Here is an 11,163-nt window from a genome sequence, read left to right as displayed (position 1 = left end):
GAATAATTTCTAATTTTTTTAAGTGTTGTTTGGAAAAACAAAAGAGATGTAACAAGTGCATTTGTTTCTGAAAAGAAAACGCATTCAGTAATTTCTTAGTGCAGCACATCTCTGGAGAAAACATTGATTATCTTTCAGGGTTGTTACACTTCAAATGGCATGACCTTTAGCCTCGGAACCTGAAATGATCACTCTTTTGAGTAGCATAGGCATTGACATCATACTTTCCAATTTGGAGGCATATTAACCAGAATGGCTCAACCATTTAATCTGTTATTCTCTATGCAAACATGTATTCAGACATTAGTCAATTTTTGCTTATCAATTTACCTTGACCTGGGCAATGTTGGTGTGGAAATATTTTGGTGAACAAAACAAAACAAAACAAAATATAATCATCTTGTTTCTGCTTTTTAAGTAAAGGTTTTTTTTTCTTGGTTTTGTTTTATTATTTTGTTAATAAATAACTATTTAAATATATGATTTACAAAAAGAAAGTTGATCTAACATCTTAATGGGAGAATTCTGTACAAGATCCTTTTCTGCTTCAACTCCTACTTACTCAAACATTAAGTTCTAACCTTACCGTTATAAATTATGAAATTATTTCATGCTATAAACACCCAGGAGAAAGAAACCAGAAAATAACAGGTGGCAATAAAAATGTATTTGTACATCTAATATGCAGCCAGGGCAGTAAATCAAGACACAAATGTTGCCTTGTGGGAGGAAAGAGCATCCAAAGACAAAGACAGAAAGCAGCAGTGTGGCAAACAGACATTAAGATGGCCCCATGATTTCTGCCTCTTGTATAATGCTCTTGTGTCATCACCACCTTTTCCACACCATCCTGACCTTGACTGGGCCGGATACTTCCAACCAATAGTATAGCAAAGGTGATGGGATGTCACTTTCATAATTAAGTTGCTTTGTATAAGATTCTGTCTTGCTAGCAGACTCTTTCTAGTCTCCCTCTCTTCCTTTGTTGGCAAGAAACAAGCTACCATGAATCTTATAATCAATGAACTGAATGCTGCCAATAGCCACAGAAGTGGCAAAGCAGAAGCTTTCCCAGTCAATTCTCCAAATGAGAAATCAGACCTTGCCAACACCTAGATTGCAGACATGGGAAATCCTCTGCAGAGAGCATAGCTAAATGATGCCTAAAATTTTAACCCACAAAAACTCTAAGATAATGCATGTGTTACTTAAGCTGAAAATTTTATGGTAGTTGGTTACACAGTATAGAAAACTGGGGTGCCTGGGCATCTCAGCTTGTTAAGCATCCAACTTCGGCTCAGGTCATTATCTCACAGTTTGTGAGTTCGTGTCTTGCATTGGGCTCTGTGCTGACAGCTCAGAGCTTGGAGCCTGCTTCAGATTCTGTGTCTCCCTCTCTCTCTGTCCTTTCCCCACTCTTACTCTGTCTCTGTCTGAAAAATAAACATTAAAAACATTAAAAAAAAAAAAAGAAAACTAATACAACATGCATGACAATCTCTGAGCTTTCATCACACTAGCCACAAAAAAAAGAGAGGCAGGAGAAAATAAATGAGGCCTGTTCTGTGCCCTGAAATTTGAAATATAAAAAATGGCTGGTTACAAGAAATAAAAAAGGCCCTACTCTCCAGGTCAATGGTCTACTCAAGTGGGCAATATCTCACCATTATAAACCTAATGATGTTCCTCCTGTTGCTTCAAATTCTTAAATGGTTTCCATTTTTTTTATATAACAAAATCATTGGAAAATTTCATAAAAGTCCATATGGAGCTCTCACCCTATTTTATCAAGTACCCTTTGTGCTTCAGCCACACTTCTCTTTTTTCAAGTCTGAGAAAAAAGTCATATTTATCTTTGACAAGATCTCATGCTTCTATCATCTTGAATTAGGTTCTCTTTATTTTGCCTAATAAAATTTTACTCATTTTTTTATACCTTTATAACCAACCATTGCTTCCTCATGGATACTTTTTATGATCCTTAAGACTAGGACAAATGCTCTATTTTAATTCTTATTACATCATATTTCTCTATGATATCTCTTCATGAGATATCTCTTCATTGCTCTATAAAATCTATATCTCATTACCACATCACAGAGGGTAAGAGAGTGAGTAGAGAGGCAAGAAAAAAAAGCAAGTGCTTGAAGATTATTTGTTTATTGAAAGTAAGTATCCAAGTATGATTATTGTAATATTGGTTAAATATTAATTAATTCTGAAGTACTAAATAATGGCAAGGAGAATGCTTTTCACAGCGACAACACATCTGAAGTCATTGGGAGATTTAGAAGATGTAAACTTCCAAAGACTTCTGGTAGCAACTTAAATGTATGGATATTTCATAAAGCATTTACTGTGGCAACGAGTATAAGCATGTATCCGGAACAACTTCTTATGTTAGTATTCAGAATATTTAACATTGTTTTAACATATATCAAGAATATTAAATTCAAGGAAATATAAAACACATATTACGATAGTCCAGTTTGCTTCCCACACAGCAAATTGTATGTTTAAACAAGTAATACAGCATTTAGTGTGATTCAGTGAAGTATGTTTTCTGAGACTTGAATCTTTCTTTTTTTCTTAAATGTATATAATAAAAAACTGATCTGTCTTTAATTTCACAAATATTTTTCAATCAGGTACTATGTTCTAAGAATTATGTTTTAAATTTAATTTGGGACAAATTTTTTTCACAAAAATTGTAGTGAACGACAAACGTTAAGAGAACTTATTAATAATTGTAATCTGAGAATACAACCACTGACAAGTTCTATTTCTCTCGACGGTGTATTCATTTTCTAAAACCCATTGACTAGCTACTCTTTGCTATCTTTTTATACTGGAAAGAGTAGCTATTCCAACAGCTGTGCCTTAAGTAATTTCTTTCCTTTTATACTCAGTTTAGTCTGAAGTATATGGTTTTTCCTGACTTCTTGAAATATGCTGAAACAGCAGAAGTCAACATTTATTGAACATTTGCAGATCTCACTATGCAATAAAAGCATTCTTTTTAAAAGGACCACTGTATATATTATTTATTTTTTTTTATTTTTATACTACCTTCCCAGCAAAAACCACAAACATTTGTACATAAAATTTTAAACATGTAAAATATAAAAACAGAAAATGAAAAACCAAGATGAGGATGAAAGGGTATATACACATTGAAGGAAAAAAATGAAGAAGAAATAAAAAGAAGGAAGTAGTCTTGGTAAAATGAGTAAATGTTGCTTACATTTTGTTCAAAAATTTATTATTTGGCATTTTAGCAAGAGTAAGTAGATAACTATTCTTAGAAAATTGAAATTCCAAAAGAGTCAGCATTTTTATATGATGTTCAACAATCCCGTCAGAGCTTTGTAATCCTGACTCTGTTTAGATTCATATTTTCCACATTTCAAAAATATGTGTACCATATTCCAAAGCCCATAATCAGGTATGCTGGCCAATGTGGTCAGAGGTACCTGAAATCTCTGAAGTTTAAACTTCATGATAAGAAAACAGAGATTAAGAATGTTATAACTCTATTTTTATTTCATATATTTTATTTTGTATAAAATAAAATATTTTATATAAAATATTTGGATCTAAATCTAAAAGGTGTTTTCACAAATTATCACAAATTTCGTGGTTTAAACAACACTCATTTAGTATCTAACCTTTCTAGAAGTCCAGCAGGCTCAGCTAAGATTTGGCTTAGTGTCCCAAGACTGAAATCAAGGAGTCCACAGGGCTCTGTTGCTTTCTGGAGGCTCTCAGGGAGAATATGCTTCCAGGTTAATGCAGATTGTTGACAGAATTCAGATCTAAGTAGTTGTAGAACTGACATCCTGTTTTCTTGCCGGTCTTTGCCTGGGGGTCCTCCTCAGTTACTACAGGCGGCCTGCAGTCCCTGGGTGAGAGCCCTGTCGCCTCAGAACTGCAAAACTGCATCAAATCCTTTTATGCTTCACATCTCCCTGACCTCCCTTTCTGCTTCCTTTCTGCAGTGCTTTTCTGTGTGACTCTTCTGCCTCTCTTCTGTCTTTTAAGGACCCTTGTGGTTACATAGAGGCTATAGATAATTCAAGATGATCTCTATTTAATCATCAGCTAATTTGCAAATTTAATTCCATATGTAAAATCCCTTTTGTCATGTAACTAACATGTTCCAGTGATTTGGCTGTGGAAATCTTTGGGATGGGACATTATTTGGCCTACACTCATAAACAAATATACCCTCATGTATATCCTATGTATGTAGAGATATATATACACTTAACATATACACTTGACATTATTAGCTTCTTCTAAACAATGAGCTAGTGTCACCACTTTAAATGAAAATGTTTTAAAATTAAGATAATTGCAATTTAAAAAATTACATAGTAATTAATAATTCTGTTTCTGATCTTAAATCTAAGTAGAGTGCTTTGCTTTGCAACCATGCAGAATCTTAATTATTGTGCCAAATTTCTAGACTATTTGTATCAGCAATATGAATTTCCCCCAGAAAATTTTACACCTGCCCTCCAATAACTAATTTCTTTACCTATAAATGAGTTCACATTGAGTTTCTTCAAGATATTAATGTAAGTAGGTATGAAATTTTAATTGAGTTAACTTAATTTTAATAAACATTTTAACATTCAATCATTTATTTGATAGTTAAATGTGAACAAAATACACATTTGTGTTCTGAGGTATTACAGAAAACGATGAAAAAAAAGCTTTGTCTCTTAACAAGCTTACGTATATTTTAGAATATCCACCAAAATTATAAATTAAAGTACCAATAAAGGTTAATGGCCAACAGTTTTAGAAACATTGATGAATATGATGTTATCAGAGATAGGCCACAAATAATCGATACAAGAAAAATTATACAGATGATCCAAATGAACATTCTTGAGGAAGGAAATGTCATAATCTAAAATGTGAGAGTGAAAAAAGTAAAATTAAAAAAATAACATGTGAGAATGAGATGTCTAAATTTGCTAAAGCTTAAAAAGTAGATTAGATCAAAATTAAAAGAAAACACCATTAAAAGAAACTTCAGATCAGAGCATATAAACATTCTCTGTATATTGTTACTTTCACTCCTCCTTTATATAAAGTGTACCTACTATTTAAAAATGACTCCTGCCTCAGAAACTTAGCTCTATGTTCTTCATTCTACCCTTCTACCCTTCATTCTACCCTACATTCAAGACCCTGCTTTTACAATATGCCTTCTTGTTTTCAGTGTCAATTACTCTCTCCCCTTTACTTTTCAGAAATCTGGGCATCCAGTATCTACTTCTACCACCACAATAATCTGCACATAAGTTGATTTATTTGCTGAAATCAAGATTATTTGATATAAACTATTTTTTTAATGTTTATTTTTGAAAGAGAGAGAGAGGGAGAGAGACAGAGTGTGAGCGGGGGAGGGGCAGAGAGTGACTCAGACACAGATACTGAAGCAGGCTCCAGGCTCTGAGCTGTCAGCACAGAGCCTGATGCGGGCCTCGAACTCATGAACCGCGAGATCATGACTTGAGCCGAAGTTGGAAGCTTAACCTACTGAGCCACCCAGGAGCCCCAACTCTTTTTTCTTAGTCTCTATCACAATGCAAATTGGTCACTCTTTAATCCTTCTATCCCATATCACAGTCATTTTGCAAATCTATAGCTGTGCTTGACTTCTTTGCACCCCACTTTTGAACCAATAAGGTATGGCCCAAAGGACAGAAACATCTTATAGAAAATATCTTTCTTTAAACTACCCAACACAATGGGGTTTGCGGGTGTGGAGTTGCCCATAAAGAGGGCTGTGCAAAGTAAAGGCAGATCATTGAAATTTATAGTGCAAAATTTGGACATTTCACCAGCTTGGCAATATACAGTGTACTTGATAAATGTTAAATAATGATGAAAGATACGGGGACTCATAATTTTTCTGTCTGTTCAACAGTATTCTGAATTGTTATTTCAGAGCAGAGCAAAGATATTTTCATGAATAGGAAGAAAGAAAGAGAAAATAATAACACTTCTTTTTCAAAGAAGTCTTTTCTTACTAACAAGACTACATTTATAGATTGTTTTATAATTAGGTGGCTTTTGTGCACAAGAACTTATATTCATAATTATTGTTAACTTTGTTTCTTAATGAATGTATGAATCTTATGAATCAATACCATACTAAGCTACCAGTCATTAGATCATTTTTAAAATATAATTTCACTTTTACATGATGAGATTATGATATCGGAGACTTTGCTTATGAATTTTAATTTCTGAAACATAGGTCTTCTCCAGAATGGAGAAGATGTAAATGCATCTATTTGCATTTACAGTAGTATCTGACCCATTGTTCTATACTCATTATTTGACCAAGTCTGTTCTTTTGTAATGCTTTTTTTTTTTTTTTTTTAATAAACAGAAGTGTCAGCTACACTCTTGTAGGGAATTGGGGCTTATCTGTGGAGTTAGCTTTCTTCTAGGCATTAAGTTATTTCATTATTTTTGAACTAATTATTGGACTATTTTCTGCTCCTTTGTATGTGGATAATAAGTGGACACCAAGCCAACGAATGCAGTAAGTCTTAGCACATTACCTTTTATTTAATTTAAGAGACTACTAGGTTTACTCATTAAACAATATTTTTTTCTGCTTGCAAAGACTAAAATACATAAATATAATTTACCTAAGCCTTTTGGTAGCTTAGAACTCTCTCCTGATTTTCTTGCAAGCATACTTTTTTTCTGGCAACAAGATATCCCAGATATATATAATTTCTGCTCCATGTCTTGAAACTACTTCAAAGATTGGCTTTAGCAGTTTAGAAATTGACATTTTTAAAAAAAATTATATTCCCATTTAATAGTAAGAGCAAAAATAATGCTTCCAACTTACATAATAAAAATTATAGTAATAGACAAAAAAAATATAAATACTCCTTTTAGAGATCTTATTGTATATTAGGCATAATCTAAGTATTTTTAAGACATATTCACATTTAAATAGCAAACCAAGCAATGACATAGATTAGAAAAGAAGCTCCTTTGAGCCCCTGCCTGAAAAAAATTATTCAGGTTAAATAATAAGGAAGCATCACAATTTATCTATCTATCTAGCAGAATTTCTGAGATTCCTAAACAGTGTAGGAAGAGCTTAAGTTAGTAATTACATACACCTTTTCAGCACAATTTATTCAAATAAATTTAAAATTCTACACTACTTGTATTAATACAGGATTGGAGAGGCTGATTCATTTGAGGCCTAAAATTCCTTAAAGGTTGATATTTGAAAAATAAATGACTCGTACCACATCTCTGCATGTGTTCTTGCCTTTGCAAGTCTACAAAGTACCCCTTCACTTATCATTACCTCACTAGCTAAATTATTAATTTTACCAAAGTATCTTTCATACTTTTGCAAATATGAGCTAATATTGGCAATTTTAGACAACGTGCACACACACACACACATCCACAAACACATCTACACACACAGGTTTCCAAATTTCATTCCTTCTTCATATTGAGATAAAAAAAACATACTTAGATTCAGAAGGAAAGAAGTGGGAGGAGGGAGAGAGAAAGAGAAGAGAAAGAAGAAGGAGAAGGAGACGAAGAAAAAGAAGACTAAATTGTTGCAAAAGCAAGAGGAAGACTATAGATAAAGAACAAGATAAGAAGAAAAATTAAAAGGTAGCTGTGGTGCTGTCAGCAGCCAAGGTTGTGAGAACAGAATAAGCAGCAACCAAGACAACAGAGTAGAAGATAGTTGAGAATAACGAGACAATATTCAAACAGTCCTTTAGCCTGAGGAAAGGACACAATGCTATCTTCTCAAGTGCACCCAGAACCCATCCTGTGAATCAGAGTAGAGAGTGGAGAATGGGACAGCAGCTACTTGAGCTTAAACATTCACCAAGGGCCCAACCTTCTATAGCCACTAGACCATATCTAGTGATGCTCAGAGTCATTTTCCATTGAATTACTACAATGGCCAGCTGATTATTCAATCCTATATTATATATTGTCTTCATTTACTTTAATATTATATTGACAAATATGACACAAGACTAAATGAAGGAAATACAGTATGGTCTGGTTTCCTAGTTTAGTATGAAATAATAAAGTATTAAAAAAAAATTTAAAATAACGTGCTAACCACCAAACTTACCAACTTCTAACATTTTGTAATAGCCAAAAGCTTTTCTTATTTTGAAAATACTTTTAATTGAAACATTTATTCATACAGAAAAATACACCAGACAGGGGAATGCAGCTGCATGAAATTTTACAAACTTGTCTGGCAAATCTATATCTCCCAGCCACTATGCCTCCAAAGGTAACAGCTATCCTGACTTCGAAAAATATAGAGGAGTTGAATTGCTTATGAACACTAAATAAAAGCAATCACATAATATAATTTTTTGTCTTGCTTATTTTGCTCAACCTCATGTTTTAAGAATTGAACCTTGCTGTTAAATGTATAAATAATTTACTCATTTTCATTGTTGTACTGACATTTGGTAGTCTTGTTTAAATTTCTACATATGTGGTGATCATAATTGAATTTGGCATCCCAAATGTGGTTCAATGATGTAAAAGTATAGTTAACTGTTACATTGGCATATTTTTATAGTTCATTTTTTAAATAAGTACAGAATTTTGGACAAACCCCTTTATACTTCATTTATTTGAAAATAATCCTTGGGTCCTATATTATTGATTGATTTATTTGATATACCTTTTACTTAAAATAGTGTAAAATTTTTCAAACAGAAACCGGTAAACAATAATTTACATACTTTATATGAGTGTGGTACTTAGACGTGAAATAGATCCAATGAACCTGTGTTTTGTGAGACTTCTTTGGAAAGGTTGCTGTCAAAACATGGAGATGATAGATGAGGGATTACGGAGTTTGGACTATAAAACATAGATTGGCCTGATGGGGATGGAGGGGCCAGCAGATTTAACAATTTATGATTGGTACAAAGGGTAGAATTTAATTTATTGTGGTGACTGGTTGATGAATCTGGAATTATGAGGGAACTAGGAAGCATAAAGCAGAGGTTAAAGTTGTAATAGAGAAGAAATGAAAAAGTTAAGAATGCACGTAGTAAGCTCATTGAAGTTAGAGATGGAAAACCAAGAAAAAACAGTTCCTAAATTTTGAAATTGCTCATAGTATCTGAAATTGTCTCAGAGGAAGAATACACACATACATACATGTGAGCATACATGAATACATGCACACTATGTGTACACTCATACATGCACACAAGGTGGCTGTGCGTGCAGTGATTCATGAGGTGAGACCTGGAGTTAAAATGAGGTTGATCAACCACAGCCACTTTAGCAACACTAACTCCAACCTCAGCCAGCTTAATCTTCTTAGAACATAATAAACAGTCAATAAGTGGTTAGCAATTGCTACTTTTATTGTTAACTGTTTTATTGTTAGCATAATTATAAATAATTAGAAGAATTTCAATTCTAGGCTTTTCTTAAAAAATGAAAATCTTGATACTAATGTCATTAATGATGACAGCCTAGATGAGGGTAACGATTAAAGTTCATCTAATAACCCTGAAGAGGTTAAAACCCTTTGCTACACAGGGGCGCCTGGGTGGCTCAGTCGGTTAAGAGTCCGACTTCAGCTTAGGTCATGATCTCATAGCTTGTGAGTTCAAGCCCCGCGTCGGGTTCTGTGCTGACAGCTCAGAGCCTGGAGCCTGTGTCTCTTTCTCTCTCTGCCCCTCCCCCACTTGTGCTCTGTCTATTAAAAGTAAATAAATGTAATTAAAAAAATCTTTATTAAAAAAAAAAACAACAAAAAAAAAACCTTTGCTACACAAATAGAGTCCAGAGCCAGCAGCATGGGTATCACGTGGCAGCTTGTTAAAGTTGCAAAATCTCAGGACCACACCAGATTTAGTGACTTAGAATCTGCATTATGATAAGAATTTCAAGTAGTTCTTACACACATCAGATTGAGAAGCACTGAAATAGGTTACTGAGCATATTTAACTTAATAACATGTAAAAAGCCCTAAAAATATTACAAATTACAGAATTTATAATTAGAAAGATCCATAGAGATCATTTACTTCAAAGACTACATTATACTTTATGAGGAATTGAGACCCAGAAGGGTTAAGCTATTGCTTCAAGCCACATGGCTAGCTAGTTATAACTGCTTTAATAATGATGGATTCTCCCAAGGTAGTTTCAGATTTTTAGCTTTTAACATTTGAAAAGTATTGTCATATTCAGTATGAAACTTAGTCTTAAACTGACAATATTATATTTCATCTAGCTAATATAGGGAAAAGAGAAGCAATTTTACAATTTGTAATATAGAGGAAATCCAAAAAAATATTTTTCATTGACTAATGTTTTTTAAGACTACCGTATAAATGTGTTAAATATATATTTCCAGGGGAATTCGTTTCTGGGGCTGCCATAACAAAGTCCCACAAACTGGGTAGAATAAACATGCCTCGGTTCCGAAGGCTAGTAGTCTGGGATTAAGATCTCAACAGGGTTGTTTCCTTGTGAGGACTGTGAGGACGAACCTGTTCCTTGACACTCATCTAGCTTCTGGTGTTTTGCTGGCAATCTTTTGTGTTCTTTGACTTGTAGAAGTATCAGCCCAATTTCTGCCTTTTTTCTCATGTGGTATTCTCCCTGTGTGTGTCTCCATCTCCAAATTTCCCCTTTTCATAAGGACACTAGTCCTATAGTATTGCAGGACAACTTCATGACCTCATCTTAAGTAGTTCCAGTTGCAACAATCTTATTTCCAAATAAGATCACATTCTGCAGTACCAGGGGTTAGGATTTCAACAAATGAATTTTGAAGGGACATAGTTCAGGCCCTAACACTAGATTTTAAATTTCCTTGAGAAAAGGAGAAGAAGATTTCTTATGAAACTTAAAATTTGAAATTGTTATCAGTGACTACTAAAATAAATTGGAATCATGAAAGTTTTTTTTTAATGAACATCTTTTATTCCTATTTAAAAATAAATACATTAAATAAGAAAAAGACTATTATAAACTCTTTTGAAAATATACCTTAATTTATCCCTAAAATATCTATATTTATGTATGTAAAAGAACAATATACAATCAAGCAAGTGAAAGCAATTGTTACATAATTATTTAAAATTCA

Source organism: Panthera tigris, chromosome C2, assembly GCF_018350195.1.
Source record: "Panthera tigris isolate Pti1 chromosome C2, P.tigris_Pti1_mat1.1, whole genome shotgun sequence".
Taxonomy (NCBI): Eukaryota; Metazoa; Chordata; class Mammalia; order Carnivora; family Felidae; genus Panthera; species Panthera tigris.
The sequence above is the reverse complement of the archived record's forward strand: the minus strand, read 5'-3'. Positions refer to the sequence as shown.